The 21833-nt window shown below is 44.8% G+C and overlaps 1 protein-coding gene across 1 annotated transcript in view; it reads right to left on the reverse strand.

Annotated features, from left to right (window-relative positions):
- KCNJ6 (potassium inwardly rectifying channel subfamily J member 6) overlaps positions 1–21833 on the reverse strand; it is a 307645-nt gene that overhangs the window by 59494 nt on the left and 226318 nt on the right. The gene's annotated exons all lie outside the window — the stretch shown is intronic.

Consider the following 21833-nt stretch of genomic DNA (forward strand, 5'->3'; position numbering starts at 1 on the left):
CATCTATTGTTTCAAAGGGCAGCCACCTATGAGACTTCATCTACATACATAAAAGAACCTTGGTCTCTACAACCCCTTATCTAGACCCAAACACTCCTTTCTATTGATTCCAGGTCTGTAGATAATAACTTTTTAATGAATTGCCAATCAGAAAATCTTTTAATCTACCTGTGATTAAAAGGCACTCCTCCCCCTTCAAGTTGTCCCACCTTTCCAGAACTAAACAATTTATACCTCATATGTATTCCTTGAGGTCTTAGGTCTCCTAAACGTATACAACCAAGCTGTAACCCTACCACCTCGGGCACATGTTCTCCAGACTTCTTGTGAGTGTGCCTTGGGCCATTGTCACTCATGTGAGGCTCAGAATAAACCTCTTAAAGTAGTTTATGGATGTGGCCATTTTTTTGCCGACATTTTAGAAATTCAAAGCTCAATGAAAACGAAACAGGGAAGCTTCAAAGAAATAAGTCTCTGCTTGATGCGGTGCAGCTCTTTGTATCTTTAGGGAGATGGTAAGTGGTGTGGGGGGAGCATGACGTCTGTGTGTGTTGTGTATGTGTGTGTGTGTGTGTATGTGTGTGTGTGTTTGTGTGTGTGTTGTGTATGTGTGTGTGTTTGTGTGTATGTGTGTGTTGTGTATGTGTGTGTGTATGTGTGTATGTGTGTGTGTGTGTATGTGTGTGTGTTGTGTGTGTGTTGTGTATGTGTGTGTGTTGTGTATGTGTGTGTGTTGTGTATGTGTGTGTGTTGTGTATGTGTGTGTGTATGTGTGTGTGTTGTGTATGTGTGTATGTGTGTGTGTGTTGTGTATGTGTGTGTGTATGTGTGTGTTGTGTATGTGTGTGTGTATGTGTGTGTGTGTTGTGTGTGTGTGTTGTGTATGTGTGTGTTGTGTATGTGTGTGTGTGTGTGTGTTGTGTATATGTGTGTGTGTGTGTGTTGTGTATGTGTGTGTGTTGTGTATGTGTGTGTGTATGTGTGTGTGTTGTGTATGTGTGTTGTGTATGTGTGTGTGTTGTGTATGTGTGTGTGTATGTGTGTGTGTTGTGTGTGTGTTGTGTATGTGTGTGTGTTGTGTATGTGTGTATGTGTGTGTGTATGTGTGTGTGTTGTGTATGTGTGTGTGTATGTGTGTGTGTGTTGTGTATGTGTGTGTACATTTGTGCTATGATGCAGAGATAAAAACAACAATGCTTTGGACATTTTCATGATGCTGAATCTACTCTTTGGATCTTACAAGAAGGAAATGTACAGAGACTCTAAGATGTCTTCATAGATCGTAGCTGGAATAACAATGGTTAAGATGTATATTTAAAATAACTTGAAAATATTTTCTCACATTCTGTATGCTGTCTTTCACTTCATGATAATGTATTTCAAAGCATACGAGTTTTCTATTTTGATAAAGTTATATTTATATTTTTCTTTTGTTGCTTGTACTTCTGGTGCCACAGCTAAGAATCCATGGATAAATCAGAAGTCAGCAAGATTTACCCCGTGTTTTCTCCTAAGGAGTCTTATAGCTTTTGGTCATCTATTTAGGTCATTGATGCATTTTGAATTTATTTTTGCAAATGTGTAAGGTAGAGTTTCAGCTTATTCTTTTGCATGTATATATCTAGCTGTCCCGGGACCATTTGTTGAAAAGGGGATTCTTTCCCATTAAATGGTCTTAGTATCAAATCAATTGTTCTTAGCTGCATAGGTTTATTTCTGGACTCCAAATTCTATTCCACTGGTTTAGATGTCCATCCTTATGCCTTAAATTCAGTCACTGCTTTAATTGCTATAGTTTTATAGTAAGTTTTGAAATGGGGAAGTATGAATCTTGTAATTTTGTTATTTTTCAGCATTGCCTTGGCCACTTATGGCCCCTTGCAATTCCATATGAACTTGAAGATTGGCCTTTTTAATTCTGCAAAATGGCCATTGGAATTTTGGCAGGGATTACATTAAGTCTGCAGATCACTTTGGGTAGTATTGCCATCTTAATAATATTAAGCCTGGGCTCGGTGCAGTGGCTCACACCTGTAATCCCAGCATTTTGGGAGGCTGAGGTGGGCCGATAACTTGTGCTCAGGAGTTTAAAACCAGCCTGGGCAACATAGTGAAAACATGTCTCTACTAAAAATACAAAAATTAGCTGGGAATAGTGGTGTGTGCCTGCAGTCCCAGCTACTTGGGGGGCTGAAGTGGGAGAATTACTTGAGGCTGGGAGGCATATTGGAGACACCTGGAGGACAGCTGGTCATCTATAGCTCACACGCCAACTACAGCCACCCTTTCCAAATGCAGTGACCCTCATGCCACTTCTTGCTTGGCACCCTCCAGGATTCTCTGCTCAGAGCAAAAGCCACAGGAGGCTCTCCCTGGCCTGGTGCCTGTGACCTCACTCCCCTTCTCTCTGCCCACTCCTCTCCCCACCCACTGGGCTCCACGCTCAGGCCTCCTGATGCTTCTCAGAGCTGCCCTTCACTGCAGGGCCTTTGCACACTGGCCCTCTCTGCTTGGAACACTCTCTCCCTGATACCCACAGGGCTCATGCCTCCTCTCACCCAGGTTGGCTCTAGTATTAGCTTTGCAGGGACAGCTTTCCTGACTCCTGTATCCCCACGTACATCACCCCCTCCAGAGCCCTGATTCCTTTCCTTTCTGCATGTCTCACCCCTGACAGGCTTACTTTCTGGTTTAGTATCTCTCTGCTCACTTGGATGTAAGCTTGGTTTACTCACGCTGTGTCCTGACTACCTAGAACACTGCACGGTGCATAGCATGAGGGCAATAGATGATGAATGAATGAATGATTGAAAGAAATACGGACAACTTATTACTCACTTAGTGTGGCTAAGGAAAGGCAAGGGCTGCTCCTTCCAGACAGCCCACCCTGCACTGACCCTGTCCCCAGCCTTCTCGGTGGACTCAGGCAGTCCTGCTCGGAGTTCCCTTGCTGCTCCAGGACTGACTCAATCGACACCCTTCACGCCACTTTCTAAGTGTCTCCCTTGGACCCAGCCCTTGAGCCATGACCTTCCTTTCCTTTAATGTGGTACCCAGCATCTGGCAATATGGCAGGGGCTCCGTTTTGAACTACTGACCTGTGCAAAGCCAAAAGTCTTTCCTTCTGGGATCTGGAGTTAAAGATACGATGGCTGCATCTCCGAGATATAAAGGCCACACAGATCAGACCTCAGAGAGGAAGGAATAAAGTCGGAGGGGAGGTTTCCGCGAGCGGCTGCGTTGGTTTTGAGAAACTGCGCCGGGCTGTGTGGCCAATGCACCGCTAGGTGGCGCGCTCGCTCGCTCGCTGTGTCTTCAGGGCTACGGGTACGGGGAGGGTTTCTGGTGGCGCTGACCGCGCTGGGGACAAGTACCACTGTCGTCGCGGGGACCCTCGGGCTGCGTCTTGGCCCCTCGGGCCCCAGCACCTCTGGGAGGGGCTGCTGTGATGACACCGCACCGTCATGCCCCGAGCAGAATTCTCCGGCGGCTGCGGGAGAGGCTGTGTGGCCAGAAGAGGGCTGACCTCCTGATTCCGACTCCGAGGCGGTCACCTGGGGCTTCCGCTGCTCCTGGGAGCAATTTCAAACCAGGAAGCGGGCTCTTACAGGCTCTTACACTGGAAGAAGAATTTGGAGGTCCACCCCTAAACAGTCCATCACTGTTACCTTGGCTCCCAAATTCCTATTGCTGGAGTCACCTTAAGGGCAAGCCGCCCCCAACCCAAGTCAATAGGAGGTGGTGCACTGGCCCTGCTGATGCCCTTTCCAGCTTCTCTAACTGTGGCTTGGCCCCTCTGCCCTCATGTGAGCTCTGGGCCAGCAGCACCTGCACCCTTGCCAGCAGGTTGCAAATGCAGAACCCAGACCGCCCCAAATCAGAGCCTGCATTTTAACAGGGTCCAAGGGAGATTCATGGGTGCCACAGATCTGCAGGAGTACTGGCAGAGGGCAGGGCTGAGTGCAGGAAGGGAGGTGGGCAGGTCCATGACTTGGGGACTGACCTTTGGGTCAGCAGTGGAGAGCGAGGGTACAGGGGTCCTTTCTCCAGAAGGTGGTCCTGGCATGGGCCAGGTGTGAGTCCTGTGGCCTCCAGAAGCACATGGTCAGGCAGGCCAGGCAGGCTCTAAGCTCCATCTGTCCATGCAGGAGGGAGGCCCTGCACTTTGCTCGCCATCGAACCCTGCCACCAGCCAACACCAGGCACCTGATGGATCTTTGTTGGATGAAGCAATTAAGTGGACAGCCCAGTGCCCTCTGGAAGGGACACCAGGGAGTGCTGAGGCCTGTGGGTGTGTGTACGAGGTGCAGGGCAGCTGGAATTGGCCTGGGGGCTATGCTCAAAGACCAACTCCATCCTCTTCTGGCTGTGCTCAGGGCCAGCTTGGGGAGGTAGCAAGTGGATGAGAAACTGGCTTGCCCTTAAGGTGACTTCCAGGGAAAAGCAAGGCACCAGCCAGAGCTGTGTTCTCAGCAGAGCTATGTTGGCCCAGGTGAGGACAGCAGCCATGTCTGGAGACATTTTTGATTGTCAAACTGAAGGAGGTGCCACTGGCATTTAGGCAGAGGCCAGCAATGCCGCACACACCTTGCAGTGCACAGGACAGCCCCTGCAACAGAGAATGATCCGATCCCAAATGCCAGTAGCACTGAGGCTGAGGGACCGCGAGAGAAAGCAGCAGGCTCTGCAGGCACTGGCGGAAGAGTTCCAGTCTCAATAGCTCTATATCCCCTTCCCCACCTCCACCAGTCCCCACTGGAACCTGAGAGCTTATTAGGAGTGACTGCAATGCTGGTCCCACTTGGCTGTAGGAACAGGGCTCCTGGCAAGGCTGACGTTGAGTTCAGGAGTCTAAGTGTCCAGTGGCAGAAATCGATAGTTGGTTCCAGTTCCTCTCCCCAGATGCCATGATGCCAGCAGTGCCCACCACCCTGCTGGCCTTGGACTATGGCCTCTGACTTCAGGACTAGTCCCTCCTGTGGCTTAGGACAAGCTCCAGCCAGCCTGCTGCAGTGTGACAGCCTGGGGGTGGGGAGGGAGAGGATCCGGTAAACACAGTCTGGGAGATGGATTTTCCATGGCAACAGTTCAGTTCCTGGTAGGCAGCCCTCACCTGCCCTGATCCTGCCACACATGTGCAACCCGCCACACATGTGTCCCACCCAGAGATCACCTTGGCCAAAATAATTTATATTCAGATTTTTGGAGAAAAACAATTAAAAACAACTCCAAATAGCCCTACTTTGCCAGGAGCACCAAATCCTTTGGTTTGCAGAAATATTAACGAGTGCTTTTATTTGCCCTTTCCTTTCTTCTCCTTTCCTTTCCTTTCTTCCTCCTCCCTCTTTGTTGTTGTTTGTGTTTAAAACTTTACTTTACCTTTCATATGAGTTCATTCTAATTGGGCTATTTTCCATAACATTTTTCTTTAGCAAATTTCTTCAAAGTATGTGTTGAAATTATTTTTGACTATTGTATAAGCTGCAAGAGATCAGAAGCTGTTTTTCTCCATCCATCCATCCATCCATCCATCCATCCTTCCATCCATCCACTCACTCTCTCACCCATACACCCACCCACACACCCACCCTTCCATCTATCCATCTATTGATCCACCCATCCAGTCATCCATCAATTCATCACCCACTCCTTCATCAACCCATTCATCAATGCACCCTTCCATTCACTCATTCATACAGCCAACCAACAATCCATTCATCCATCTCCTACTTCATTAATTGGCAAAGGAAGCATTTGGAATTGCTGCTCTTTGCTTAGCCCTACCAAAATTCTTATTGCCACAGAGATATTTCTCTAGTTGGAAGGCTAGAAATTCACAGTACAAAGTGTTAAATGCATTTGAGTGTTATGCATAAAAGTCCTATGGGGCCAAACATAAGCTGGCTAACTTGGGAGTGCAGTGTTAGAAAAGATCTCGAAGAGGAGACCTTTTATCAGGAGAGCCCTGAAGGATACATGCAGGGCAATGGGGTCAGTATTTATCTAGAGGCAACAGCTAGTGAGTGATTCACTGGGCAGCTGAAGTGAAGATGGGGACATGAGACGAAGCTGGACAGGTAAGGTAGGTCTACATTGTAAAAGGACTTCAATGATGTCCAGGGAATTTGCATGTTATCCTGCAATACTGTAGACAATGGGAGTTATCCATGAATATTATGACTGATGCTGTTTTAGAGAGAAACTTCTGGGATTGTATAGAGAGGTGGGGACACTCTCCTAAGTGTCTTCACTGATCAGTTTGAAAATCCCTTTTCTGGGGTTCCAGAATACCCAGAAAGCCTTCATGATAGGTAGTGGCGCCTGGCCCTGCAGCTCTGAGGGAAGAAGCCTGGAGGAGTGCACTAACTGCACTGAGCAATAACCCAGTGATGAATGGGTTGCTGATGGATGAGTGGATGAGCGGACAGGTATGGATGAATGGATGGGTAGATGGATGGATGAGTGGATGAGCGGACAGGTATGGATGAATGGACAGGTAGATGAACAAATGGATGGATGGATGGGTGGATAAATAAATGTAAAAGACTACAGAGCTTTGTACACGTCGTTGAGAGACCCATGTAAGCTCAGGGAGCACCTCCTATAGAGGCAAAGCATGCAGCTGTTGAATCCAAGGGGGCTGAATCCCAGCTCTACCACTTACATGGTTTCAAACACATGCACAAAATATTTGATGCTCCCTTTTCAAGAGATGGAGCCTATGTTCCCTTGCCTTACATGTTGGCTGGATTTAGTAACTCATTTCTGTTATATAAAGTGGAAGTGATGGTGTGTAACTTTAGAGAGTAAGTCTAAAGGGCACTGTAGGTTTTCTCTTTCTCTCTGGAATTGTTTGCTTTGGGGAAACTAGCTGTCATGTTGTGAGGACACTCAAGCAACCTATAGAGAGGTCTACACAGCAAGGAACTGAGGCCCCCTGCCAACAGCCATACTAGTGTGTCATCTTGGAGGTGGATCCTGCAGCCCCAGTCAAGCCTTCAGATGACTGCAGCCGCAGCCAGCACCTTGACTGCAACCTTGTAAGTACTCACCTAAGCAGTCCCTGAACTCTAGATCTACAGAAACTGTGAGACAATAAGTGTTGGTTGTTTTCAACCACTAAGTTCTGGGGTAAATTGTACAGCAAGAGTTAATGAATACAAAAGCTATGTGCCTTTGGACATGTTAATTCACTCTCCTGCGACTCTGTTTCCTTACTCATATAATTTGGGTGGTAATAACAGAATCCACATCATAGAGGAGCAGTGAGGATTTTGAGTTAATATGTGTGAAGTGTTAGATTTTGAGTTAATATGTGTGAAGTGAGTTAATATTGCGAGTTAATATGTGTGAAGCACTTAGAACAGGGCTGGTGTGCTGTTAAGTACTCAACAAATGTTAGTTATAGCTACTGTTATTGATAATTGCATGATCTCAGGCAAACACAGAAAGAACAGGGAAGAAATAGAATGAAGGAAAGGTGGAAATCATTAACCATTTGTCATGCACTGTCAATCCAAGCTCAGCCCAAGGGTTAGGTGCTCATTGGCCAGTGAGGTTCGACCGACCTTCATTGAGGGGGCCTTCTATGTGGGACTGTGCTCAGCCTGGCACTCTGTTTATCTCTAAATCCTCAGGGCCACTTTTCATATGTATTGGCATATCACATACACTCGCCTTTCTAGACATGGTTGGAAAAATCTTCAACAGTAACCTAGAAGAGCTTTCCCAAACATCTTCATTACTCATTTTTGAAACAATCGAGAGTCCCCATGGCCAGTTGTGCCCAGGGAATCCCTAAGTCAGTAGAACATCTGGATACCATTGTGACCATTTAAATTAAAATTCTTATTTCACAGGAGCCAGATATTTGTGTATATATAAATGGCATAGAGCAAATCATACCTTTTTTCCTCTCTCTCTGATACAGAAGTTAGATTCATAGACCCCACTCATTCTCTCTCAACTGGTTTCCTCCACTGACCAGGAGTATCTATACATAACAGCTTGTTTTCAACTATTATTTATTCATTTTTTTCCTCTTGAAGTGAAAAAGGGTTATAAAGTTCCATTTCAAGTGCAGAAATTCCTGAAGAAGAAGGCTCCCTCAAGACAATTCAGAGTGACATGTTGGCTAAGACCCAGCATTATGTTTCTCCTCCAACCTTCCCTGAGACTGAGCCAGTATCCAAGGCTGTTCACTCCTCGAGCTCATAGAGCAGTTGACCAGCCACCTCTGGGCTGCACATGGCTGCCGTCGCATTCCTGGGTATCCAGAACCACTCTCACAGAAGTATCCAGAAGATTGTTTAACCAAACATCTGGTCACCCCCTGCCCAGTCAAGTTGACATATAGAATTATGTGCATAATTATAGAATAATTCCATAATTATAATTATGTATAGAATTATAGGATAATTATAGAATTAGAATTATATACATAATTATATAATATTCTATAATTATATACATAATTATATATGTCAACTTGACTGGGCAGGGGGTGCCCAGATGTTTGGTTAAACAGTCTTCTGGATACTTCTGTGAGAGTGGTTCTGGATAAGCTTAGCATTTGAATCAGTAGACTGAATAAAACTGATTGCCCTTATCCAATCTGCTGAAGGCCTGAATAGAACAAAGAGGCAAAGTAAAAGAGAATTTGCTCTCTTTGACTGACTGTACTCCAGCTGGGACACTGGTCTTCTCCTCCCTTTGGACCTAGACTTGGACTAGGGCTACATCATTGGCTTACCTGGGCCCCCAGGAAACTGCAGGTCTTGGGGTTTCTGAGCCTCCATAACTGTGTGAGCCAATGCTTATACTAAATCACATCTATTTGTATCTACATATATACACAAATATATGTGATTTAGTATAAGCATTGGCTCACATTACATATATATCTATATATAGATCTCCATCCATCCTATTGGTTATGTTTCTCTGGAGAACCCAGACTATATACACACTGTGTAGAATGCAGCCACCATCACTGTGCTCCTTCCTGGGGTTTCTTTGGCATGAACCCAGAATCTCACTGCTCACCAGGACAGTCTATTCTCCCAAGGGACAGCACTCAGTACTTCTGCAGAGGTTCCCATCTAGGACCCTGAGCCTGAGGATCGTGCTGGCTGTGAATGTCGCTATGATCACCAGAGCTCAGTGCAGGATTTCTAACTAATCTCAAGGAACCTGTCCAAGTCAAAGAATAAAAAGGTTAGGTGCTCACGACTCTGGTTAGAAATAAAAATGCCGAGATGCAGGGTTCCTCTGTTCTCTCTAATTCTCTTCAGGGGCTGAGAATTCTTGTGCTTTGCCTCACTTGGCATTTGCCAATTGATGCTGACAACTTGAAACTCTCAAATTAGGGGAGAAATTCCCAAGGTGTAGGCAGGGATAATGAAAGATGATCTAGAAATAGCCGTGGTAGTCTGATAACTTGCCAGGCTTCTCTGATGTGCTCCTCTCTTTTTCTTCTGTGGACAGCTCTTATGTTGGTTTTGGTCTAAAAGAAGAGTGACAGGTGCCTGTTGGGGAATTTAGCACTGGCTCCCACATTGTCCTCAGCTGACTATAAACCTGTAATTTGATCAAGATCTTCTGACAGGTGTATGTACATGCTTGTTGGTTTCACTCTGATCTGTCTTGAGGGGGTTGCTTCTTAGAAATTTCTCTACTGAGTCAGATTCTTCATAACTTTTCTTTCACACTAAAAGGTAAAACATGAGTGACTTTTAAAGTCTTTCTGCTCATTCACCTTTTTGTCTCTGAGTACACATGTGGCTGGTGAAATATGCTAGTGACTCAGCTAGAGAGGGGGAGAGAGGAGGAGGAGAGGAAAAGAAGTGAGAGTGATACAAATCACATTTTCTAGGTCATACCTCTGAGTAGTAACCTAGGTTCAGTGAGACCACTCACCCATGGAGCTCCTGTGCAATTTGAGGTCAGGGTGTGCGATGCTGGTCTTAGTCGGTTGTTGAATGGGATGCATACCAGCTGCCCTATTTCTCTGGTAAGGGGAAAGAAGTCTGTCTTGTGCATATACCAGGGACTGGCCTTGGCCCATCACATTACTGTCCTGTTGCCTCTTTCATTCCACAAATGGTATTTGTTCAGGTGGTCACCAAGGAGACAACAGAAGGGGAGGGGTGACTTGCAGGGAGGGTGGATTGGTTTCCTGCAGCCGCAGTAACAAATGACCACAAACTTGGTGGCTTAGAACAATCAAGAGTCACTCCTTCCCAGTTCTGGAGGCCACAAGTCTGAAATCAGGGTGTCATCAGGGCTGTGCATGCTCTGAAGCCTCTAGAGGAAGGTCCTTTCTTGCTTCTCCTGGCTTCTCGGTGAGTAGTGTTAGCACATAGGCTGGTCATTTGGAACCAAATGCAAGCTGACTGCCCAGCCGAGTCAGCAGGATCAAAGAGCTCAGTCTAAAAATTAAACTGTTAAAAGCATTGCAAGAAAACAAGGGAGCATTATTTTATGTTGGTTTTGCAGGAATGCAGGAGGTTTTTCCAAGTAGAACATGGTAGCTGCAGGCGTTCCTTTGCGGCACCACTGCCTCCATCTTCACGTGGCCTCCTCTGTGTTTCTGTTATAAGGGCATTTACCACTGGATTTAGGGGCACCTGGATAATCCAGGATGACCTCATCTGAGACCCCTAACCTAATGACATCTGCAAATACCCTTTTTCCTCATAGGTACTGGGGCCTAGGATGTGGACATATCTTTTTGGTGGTCCCCAGCCAACTCATTACAGATGGGTCGGTGCCTAAGCAGGGAGCAGAGTGGTTCTCTGTCTGCCCAAGGGTGTTCCTTGGCAGGGAGCCAATTCTGGGTCCTGCTGCTCATCCCTGGGTCATCCGTCCCCACAGCCTATTGGGAAGTTCTGTAAGCCATGAGTTCTGGAGTGATGGGGATGGAAGACAGGGCTGTTTCAGGGAGCAGCGGCGTCAGCCCTGCCAGTCAGTGGGGAACCATGCTGTGGCAAGATCAGAGCTAGAACATTCAAGCCAGGCTTTGTTTTCCCAAGTAAATCCAGGCTGCTTCCACACTGCTTCTCAGTCTCTGGCGTCAAGAGAGGGAAGCATTCCTGGAAAAATATGTCCTCTGAATCATATTACCATCCTGATTTACATTATAATTTCTTCAGCTATGTATTCCCAGAAGGAGGAAATTGGCTACAAGACATCACCAAAAATTCACACATAAGCACAAAGCAAGCCTGAAAGAAAAATCATATTTGCAGAAAAGGAGCCAACGTTGCAAATGTGGCTTCCCCCATGACAGAAATGGCCCCGGTTACCAGCGAGAGGCGGCAGGGAGGAAGCCCCCCTTTCTGGAGGGATTTTCCAGGTTCTCGCTTTTTTAAAAACAGCATTGAAAGAGAGCAGCTTGAATAAATCCTTCCTCAGAGTTTCCTGGAACAATCACTGCGTCCCTCCCTCCTCCCTTTCTCCTCGGTCTTCTCTATCCCCTCTTCCTTCTTTAAGCCCACTGGCTTCTTTAGTTTTTTTTTTTTTTTTTTTTGAGACGGAGTTTCGCTCTTGTTACCCAGGCTGGAGTGCAATGGCGCAATCTCGGCTCACGCAACCTCCGCCTCCTGGGTTCAGGCAATTCTCCCGCCTCAGCCTCCTGAGTAGCTGGCTTCTTTAGTTTTTATTTGCACATTACAAACAACACTTCTCCACTGAGGACCTTTAGGTGCACTGTCTCTTTAAGGGCCAGAATGGTCTGTTTTCCCTGCTTAATTTGCTTGTTTGCAGGAAAAGGGTAGGGAGGATCAAAGCCTGGGAAAGGAAACCCCAATGGAGGGAGATGCAGAGTTCCTGTGTGGGGATCCTGGAGTGGCCCCACAGTGCCGGGTCTGGACCTGGGGCCAGACTTCCTTCTTGGTATGTCCCAGGGGAAGGAGCAGTTACATGAAGTGGCAGAGGGAGAAAGGATCCCTTCTGCAGTGGGGCGAGCTGGCTTCTTGTCATGCCCACGGCACTGGGTGATTGGCAGGAGGCCAGGTGTGAATTTTCCTGATGGTCTGAGAGGCAGAGTGACCATGTTCGGTGAGCCTGCCCTCAACAGGGGAAAGATGTTCTGTGTCACACTTGCCCCAACAGCAACTGAACTGGTGTCTAGTAATAAACAAGAAATCAAACGGCCCTATAATTGTTGTCTGAGTCTCCTTGGGCCGCCGTAATGAAGTACCACAAACAGGTGGCTTGAACGTCAGAAATTTATGGTCTCACAAAGTTCTGGAGGCTGGAAGTCTGGGATCCGGGTGCCGGCAGGGTCGGCTCCTTCTGAGACTGTGAAGGAAGGTCTGGTCCAGGCCTCTCCCCAATTTTATGGTGGTTGCTGGCAATGTTTGGCTCTTGCTGCATCACCCCAACTTCTAAAGTCATCTTCACGTGGTCTTCTCCCCATCTACGTGTCTGTGTCCAAATTCCCCCCGTCTTTTCTATGAGGACACCAGGCATATCAGACTAAGGTCTGCTCTTCTCCAGTATGGCCTCATCTAACTTAACTGATGACATCTGCAATGAGCTTGCTTCCCTATAAGGTCATAGTCTTAAGTGCTAAGGGTTAGGACTTCACCATACACATTTTGGGGAACATAATTCAACAATAATTGTGATGTGTTAAGTTAGCATAGGAAGGTTCGGGGAACTCAGGCTGATATTTGAAAGAGTTACCCTAGCCCAAGGTTAGGAATATTGTTTGGAAATCGTTGCCTTCTTTTGCTAAAGTGGGTGGGATAAAATCAGGAAGACAAAGCTGATGACCACTCAGGTCCATGGACGAAAGCCAGATTATTCGGTGAGGAGTGTTAGGACAGCAGCTGGTCTCCCAGCAAACAGTGCAAGCTGGTGGCCCGCCGAGTCAGCGTGGTCAAAGACCTCAGCCTAAAAATTAAACTGTTGAAAGCATTACGAGAAAACAAGGGAGAATTATTTTATGTGAATTTTACAGGACTAGAGAAAGGCTTTCCAAGTGTAACACACAACGAGATGGCAGAAAGAAATGTATCAGTAATTTTCACTACATAAAATAAATATGTTTTGCAGGTAAAGCAGCATTAACAAAATAGCATTAACAAAAAATCCATAAGAAAATGACAGACTATGAAAGATATCTCCAGACATCCAACTGACAAGGGAGCAATTTCCTTTGTATAAAACAAGCCTTTACAAATCAATTAGAAAAAAGAAAAAATCAATTAGGAAATGGGCAAAGAGAAGGAAAGGAAACACAAGTAAATAGATTGACGCCCAACTACGTGCTAGAAAACACGAATGACACCAGTGTTCACTTATCCTACAGGCGAAGATCAATGAGTTGTTTCTATCCAGTGTGATGAAAACAGGCACACAGAGGTGCACCTGTCTCTGGAGGAAAGATTGGAAATCAACAGGATCCTTTGTAGCAGGGCAATTTGCCATATCTTTAAAAGCAAAATATGCATATCCTCTTTCATCGCATCTATCTCAGTTCTAAGAATCTATCCCATGGATATCAGAGGTTTACTGCAGTGTCATTTGTAATAGAAAAAAAGTAGGAAGCTATCTAAAATATTCTCTAGAGCACTAGTTGCAGAAATGATCGTATATCCATAAAACAAAGTATTATTTTGCAATGTAAAAAGAACGAGTTAATGTGTTAATAAAGATTTGCAGCATATGGTACATTAATAAAAAGCAATTGGCCACAGACAAAAATGTACACTCCCATTTGTGTAACAAAATAGGAATATGTATGAATACCTTTTATAATATACTTGAAAAGGCATAGAGCGTTTCCGGAAAGGCACTCAAGTGACAGTGAGCATGGGTTCTATCCAAGCAGAGGGACTGCAGAGCAGAGGATGGGAGGGGATGTATTTTTCATTATCTATTCTTTGTGCCATTTGAATGTCTTATCCTGTGCAAGTATTACTTTTAATGTAAAAACATCCAAACTAAAATAAAAAAAGAGGGACAGGAGATTATTCCTTCTCTGTGGACAAAGAAGGATTTGCGGTGGACTACTCATAGTGTTCTCTTGGTATACAGTTGAGGAGGGGACAGGTGAAATCTACTTTCTTTAGACTGAAGCAGTTGGAGCGAGATTCATTACCCCAGTCAAACTGGCTGTGAAGGTGGAGGAGGCTGGAGGCTAGTGTCTGGGAAGGAAAGAATGTCAATGATTGAAAAAATATGTGTTGAACTTGGTGTCTCTAGTTGAACTTGGTGTTTCTAGTTTGCAACCTCCATGCATTCACTTTCCTGTGTGAAGTTTTTTTTTTTCTTTTTTTTTTGAGACAGAGTCTCGCTCTGCTGCCCAGGCTGGAGTGCAGCAATGCGATCTCAGCTCACTGAGATCTCCATCTCCTGGGTTCAAGTGATTCGATCACCTCAGCCTCCCAAGCAGTTGGGATTACAGCACCCGCCATCATGTCCGACTAATTTCTGTATTTTTATAGAGACAGGGTTTCATCATGTTGACCAGGCTGGTCTTGAACTCCTGACCCCAGGTGATCTGCCCACCTTAGCCTCCCAAAGTACTGGGATTACAGGCATGAGCCACCGTGCCTGGCCTCCATGTGAAGTCTTAACCAGGACATGAGAGGAGACAGGGACCCTTGCATTTGGTCATGGCCTCAAATTCACATGCAGCAGGTGTCAGGACACAGCCTTGACAGGAAGGAAGGTGGGGGTTGAAAAAATGGGGGGTGGGGAGAGGTGGGGTGGCTCAGGACAAAACCCAGAGTGGACTCTTCTTAAAGGCAGGGAAATTCAGACTTTGAATACATATTCTGTTGAATGAAGCTCATTTCTGAGCAAAGTGAGGCCCAGAGTGGTTAAGAGACTCATGATGGTATCAGTGGGCCCCCAAGGGTTCTGATCACTCCCACTATCTGATCCAAAGGCCCCAGGCCCTTGGAGGCACTTCAGTGGCTCACTTGGGTTAGAACAGAATGACAGGCGCCTCTTAACCTGACCCACTTGGGCCGGGAAAATTGGCTGCTGGAAGGGAGAAAGGCTAAGGGTAGGGTTCTAGCCAGTATGATCCTAAGTCCATAAAATGAAGTATTATTTCACAATTTAAAAAGAATGAGTTCTCTGCGGACAAAGAAGGATTTGCGGTGGGCTACTCATAGTGCTCTCTTGTTACGCAGTGGAAGAGGCGGACAGGTGGACGTGGGTGACAGGCTGCAGGATGGGTGCTCCGGCTGACCCAGACTCGCCACTTTTCAGTTGCAATACAGGTAAGCAAACGCTTCCCAATTCCGGGCCAGAAATCTTTCTACATTGTGGCAGACACTTCCCTTGCTTCACAAGCAGACTGCACTGGGTATAACTTAGGTGTTTCCTTCCTGTCTCCATGCCATCTTGCTGAGACGTCAGATACTGTTTAGTCCTTCAACGCAGACCTGGCCTCAGGAGACCGTAAGGTGGATAGAAACGCTGGCTTCTCTGATAAAGGATTCCAGACTTATGTGTTAGGGCTTTTTTTCCTTTGATTTATAGCTCTGGGTTTTTTTTTTTTCATTCACTGTCAGACTTGCCTCTTGTTGCTTTCAATGTGCCTGTTTTTAGCAAATCCATCTCCTCCCTTTCTTTGCTGCTTTGGTCTCCTCTGGTCTGGGAAACCAGTCAATTCTGAGCTTGTTAGGATTTCTTATTAGAAAAACAATAAATAAAAAAGACACAGCTCTGCTTAGCTGCCAGCATCAGTCTTAGTTGCTGGGCGAAAATGCATGGGCATCGTGGCGTCTTTTGTGATTGCGTTTCTTCCCCAGTTTGGAGTTCTTGGTTGTATTCTAGAATCTAGATGGACAAAGTTGCTAGATAAACAAGTGCCCGATGATGGAGCCGTTTCCTTGTTCTATCTGTAGCATATTCAATAATGGTGGATGATTTAAGGTTTTTTTGTTCCCCGAGTCCTACCTCCTGAGATGGTCCCTCTTATGTGACCTGCTTCAGGCATAAAACACATGAGTGAGAAATAGATAACTCTCTACTTCTCTAGTTGATTTTTAAAGAGCTTGGGAGACAGGTGTTTCTTTTTTTTTTTTTTTTCTCTTATAAGGATAATTTTAGAGCAAAAGTGTTCTAACATATTTGAGTTATATGCGATGGGATTCCCAGTTCATCTCATTCAGATTCAACCTAAAAAAGAAGCATTACCTGCTAATTCCTTATTAGTAAGCAGTTTTTCTAACTTGACATTTTTAGAAGTTTGAACCATCTGTCATTTTACAGGCGAATGGAACCTCCTGAGTACTAGAGATATACCCATATTTTAAAAGCGTTTTTAAAAAATTATCTACTACATTCCAGATTCTATGCTAGGCTTTTTTTATATTATCTAATTTAATAATCATTGAAACCTAGCAAGGCAGGAATCTCATCAGATAAAGGGGTGAGGTCCAGGGAAATTGTTTCACTCAGCAAGGACACACTAATGAGCAGGAGGGACAAGACATGAGCGAAAGGGCTCTGACCACCAGTCCAGGGCTTTTCCTAGTGAGCCTAACCCTAGTTTTCAGCCTAATGGGACTTGTGATACAACCCACTGTTGGAGAGGCTTATCATGTGATACCAGACTCTAATGACCCAAGGGGTGGGGGAGAGGGGTGCAGGTGCCAGATAAGGCACTGAGAGTATTCGCTTGTGAGACACGTCTGTGACGGTGCTTGGCTGGAACCCAGACTGGGTTAAATATTAATAGCACATATTAATATTAACTGGGTTAACTATTAAATATTAATAGTATTAATATTTTTCTGTTAGTTCTACTATTTTGAAAAACTTACTAAACACAATGACAAGATGAAAGTGTTGGCTGAAGTATCACATCTAAAGAGAGGAGGATGGCAGTCAAATGGCAGAGTCTTTGAATGTATGTCTCACAAATATAATTCTATTGTAGTGGAGACACATTTAGATATATGTATTATACCATATATGTATCTATAATACAATAGATGTATCTACAATACAATGTATGTATATATTATATAATATATATTATATATACAAATGTGTGTATATATAATACACACTGTAATATATACACACTGTATATATATAACACAATGTGTATATATACAGATATATGTATCTATAATATAATCAATGTGTATATGAATGACGTACATATATGTATAATATATCTCCATCTCTCTGCTCCTCTATCTACTGAAGTGCAGCAGGGATTGAGAATTCCCATTACAGGAAAGATTTCGGAGTCTACAGCTTTTCAAAAGCAGCTACTTTCTGGTGGACAGAGCCCTAGTCATGAAGAAAATGGTGCCCTCCAACCCTCCACCATCTTTAGTGAGATGAAATTTTGACTAAATGCTCTGTGATGGCTTCAAAATCATGCATACTAAAAAGTCTGATGGATGATAAGAAGGGCCACTTGAAGGAAACTCATAAGCAAAGTATATTTTCCTTTTCTTCTTATTTCCCCATTTCAGTGGTTCCATCTTGTTTTCCTCTTGCCTTTTAAGGGGCTCAGTGTTCTCAGCCTGTTTCTTTGTTGTCGGAGCCTCCCAACAGAGGAGAGTTATAGTTCAGATTGAACTTTCTGGGCATGACTTATCTGTCCCTCTATCTAGCCACAGTCTTAGCTCTTAATACATACCAGGCTCTCAGTAAACTTCTATCATCCCTCTCTTCCTTCCTCTCTCCATTCATGCCTTCCACTAATTATCAATCTACTGGTGAGAAGAAACAAATTACTACTGAGTGTCAGACAAATGACATGCCATGCTGGGCTATGTTTACGTTGAGCCTCATATCCCTCTGTGAAAGAAAAGGGTGAGCCTCTTAACACACGAAGTACTGGGAGTCGCGTGCAAGGGACATGGTGGGCTGAGACTTTCACCCACACTGTTGCTTCATACCAGGGAAGCAGAAGTGTCTCCCTGTCAATTAGACGGCTTGGATCTTAGGCAGAATCAAAAGTTGGGTCTCACACGGGCAAGACACCAACTCACAGATTCTCCATTAATGGCCCCCACTGCTGCATTCGTAGGGAATTTAATTTTAGATAAATTATTTCAAAAGATAAAAATAGTCTTATCCCTCTGCAATAAACTACAGACTGTCCTTATAAAAAGCTCTTCTCAGTATAAGATTATGTAATCAAACTTGTTTAATTGACGTGATATAATTATTTCAAAATATTTATATATTTGATAAATTACCAGTGACTATGGTTTTTTATGTCATCATTATGAACTACTCAATGTTCAAAGGTTTATCATTTCCATGTAATTATTTTTACGTTCAAGGCTTTTTATTGTATAGCATGAACCTGATGGTAACGATTCTTCCTTGAATCTGTATTGAAGTTTATAAAACTTCAAGGACTTGTCAATAATAAATAAACAAGTTAATTAAAAAGACTCAAGGACTGCCTACCACAAGGCTTGCAATAAGCTGTCTGTCTGCATTGAGATGATGGGCTGCGCTGTGGGGTAGATTTTCACCTCCAACCAGTGTCTACTGTGGAGCTACTCACTTGCATTTGTCATGGGCCTTGCTGAGATAAAAGGTCTTAGCTGTGAGAGTCTTAGGAAACCTTAAGATTTTTCAATTTGCCAAAGGCCTAAGAGTATTTTCTTGAAATGTCGGCATGGCGCCACAGCTACTAAGCATGGCACCTGGCCCACAGGCAGGGCACAAATAGGAATTTTATAAATGCCACAAAGCTCCCTCCTTTTCCAAACAGAAATTGGACATAAATATTCATACATCAAAGTAACATATTAATGGGTGATACTTCAGGTTACTTTTCAATTTCAAGCTAAACAAGCTTAGGTTACACCTCTTGAGGAGTAAGGAAAGAGAGATAATTGAATTGTGTGGGCTGAAAGTGCAGGGTCTCTAACCCCTGAAGCCATTGCAAGGGCAGCTGGGCAGGTATTTCGAGGACAACAATTCCCTGGGGTCCCTAGGCTGGGGGGCGGGGGCTCTGTCAGGACCTCTAAGGATTCCCACAGGTCTTCATTCACTAGACAGGAAGTGAGAGACATCTCCCTCCCCTCCCTTATTGGGGGCTACCATGCTCCCAAATCTGAACTTTCTGCTGATTTATTTTCAATGGGGGTGAAGAGCTGGGCCATTGAACTGGGTTTTGACCCCCTCCCAGCCCACTTGGCACAGCCTGCTCAGAGCCCTGGCAGCTCTTGCTGGAAGGTGGGAATGAGTGACACCTATTGAATGGGAGCATCAGCTGAGACTGATTTGTAAGGAGTTCCTCTGAGGTGTCCTGTTCCTTCCTCAGTCACGGTTTGGCTTCCGGCTGGAAGGGTTTCCAGGAACATCTTCAGCCACTGCTCAGTGATCACGGTCTCTGTTCTAGCTTTGCTCAGTTTTTGGCAGAATTCAAATTCCAATAATGACAGTGGGATATAGTGAGACATGGTTGGAGGCCACTCAGCAGGGGTGGAATCTGTGTGAGTAACGGCGCGCCTGTGCTTACAGGAGAGCACAGCCATTAGAACTCCTTGGACCCTGCAGGCAGGTTGCTAAGTTAAATAGTGACAGTGATGTGAACGTATTCATTCCATGCGCTTTTGCTATGATCCATCGCTCCAGATCAAACACATTTTTTGAGATGTTTTGCTGTATAATTAAAAAAATATTTCTCTTAGCTCAGCTGATTGCCCATTTATTTCAAGCAGCCCGGGATGTAGTTGCATTCCAGCACCTGGTCATTTATTTGGGGTTTGCGTGGTTTGCGGCAGTGGAATTTGATACGTGTGTCCGTTTCCATGAATTGTATTAGGACAAATACCTAATGCATGTTGGGCTTAAAACCTAGATGATGGGTTGATGGGTGCAGCAAACCACCGTGGCACATGTATACCTATATAACGAACCTGCACATTCTGCTCATGTATCTCAGAGCTTAAAAAAAAAAAACCCAACTAAACAAACAGCAACAACAAAACCCCCAAAACAAAAACTGTCAAGTGGCACACAAATTCCAATTTAATATTTGTGTTTCAACTGCCTCTCCCTCACCCTTGAGAAAAAAATGCCATGAATTTTTTTCTTTCAGAGTAATTTTCAAGGAGGATCGTTAGGGGTGTGACTTGTGCTTAAAGCATGTGGATTTAAAGTAGACAGAAGAGGCCAGGCGCGGTGGCTCACGCCTGTAATCCCAGCACTTTGGGAGGCCGAGGAGGGTGGATCAGAGATCAAGAGATCGAGACTATTCTGGTCAACATGGTGAAACCCCGTCTCTACTAAAAATACAAAAAATTAGCTGAGCATGGTGGTGCGTGCCTCTAATCCCAGTTACTCGGGAGGCTGAGGCAGAATTGCCTGAACCCAGGAGGTGGAGGTTGTGGTGAGCCGAGATCGCGCCACTGCACTCCAGCCTGGGTAACAAGAGCAAAACTTTGTCTCAAAAAAAAAAAAAAAAAAAAAAGTAGACGGAAGAATCAGTATATTCTCCTTAGCAGTGCCAATCCCAGTTCCCACACTGATCTGCTGTAGGGACACTGCTCCTATCCCAAGCCCCGTTTTAGTGGAGCAATTTGGAAACTGTTGGGAATGTGGGAGGCTAATGGGAACCGTGTCTTAACTAGACATGTGCTGGCCTGAGATACAACATTTTCTTCTGCCAGGACATTGGGGCCCAATGGTCAGGGCCTTCCCTTTCTCTGAAATAGGGTTTAGATTCTGGCTTTGGAGTGAATCAGGAAAATGGCAGAACCCTTCAAATTCGCTTTCAAAGAGACATAGAGTATTGACAACGTGATATTCTCTAAAAAAGTGTTTTCATTGAGATCCACAAATTATCCAGCAATCTGCCAGGGAACCGTTGATTCAGCCCAAATTTCTAAGGCTAAATCGGGCTCCCTCACATAAATGGTTATTTTGTTAAAGTTAGAATGAAAGGGTAGGGTTAAATATGCAGCTTTACTCTTAACATAGATACAAGAAGGGACAGTTTTGGATGCAAATCTTTGGGTTGACAAGCACCACCAACAAACTCATTCTCTAACTGAGCTGCAAAGTCTCACCAGTGAGAGTTGCACTCTGTGTATATTCCATAATGTTTTCCAGCTTTTATTAAAAATGATTAATGGGTAGAGGGAAACATCCTTCTATTCTGACAGCAGGAAATTGACAGCATGAATCCAATCTGGAAATCTATCAGATGACCTATTTCAATGTCTTCGTTTTTCTTTCTGAGATGGGCGGTACCAAGTGCTATGTTTTCTTGCCACTTGAAGATAGAACTGATGTTTTATCCAAGCGATGACTCGCTCAGTGCCGCATAAGCAAGGCTGTGAGTTCTGCTGTCTCTTGATTCACGTTGCCATTTGGCGGATGGGGTCTTAAATTCCTCCTTCAAAAGGAGGGGCCCAGGGACAGGCTGAGTTGCAGAATGAAGGAGTATGCAGGATCGAACAATGGCAGATGAGTACACAAGACAGAATCCTAAAGGAGGACGAGGAAATCAAAGCCTCAAGGTGGGCTGTATGGATCTGGGACAAGCCAGGAGAGAAGCAGGGGACGCCGTATGCCCCTTGGGCCTCTCTGGCAGACAGGTGCTCGCCCCTGAGAACCCGGATCCTCTCAGATGAGAGTATGAAGGAAAGGATATGGTGGGGGGATGGGGACACAATGCAGACAGTGGAATGAAAAAAATTGATATGTGATTCTGGGATAAAAGCAGAAACACTATTGGATGAGCTAGAACAGAGATTCCCATGCCCACAGACAAGTGGTCTAGTAGATTAAATGGTAACACTTTGATAATCAGTGTAAAGAAGTTTTTCTTAGAACTGTTACCTTTTGGGAGCCTGGCTTCCTCATGCCCTGCCTTC

Source organism: Callithrix jacchus, chromosome 21 (genome assembly GCF_049354715.1).
Source record: "Callithrix jacchus isolate 240 chromosome 21, calJac240_pri, whole genome shotgun sequence".
NCBI classification, from domain to species: domain Eukaryota; kingdom Metazoa; phylum Chordata; class Mammalia; order Primates; family Cebidae; genus Callithrix; species Callithrix jacchus.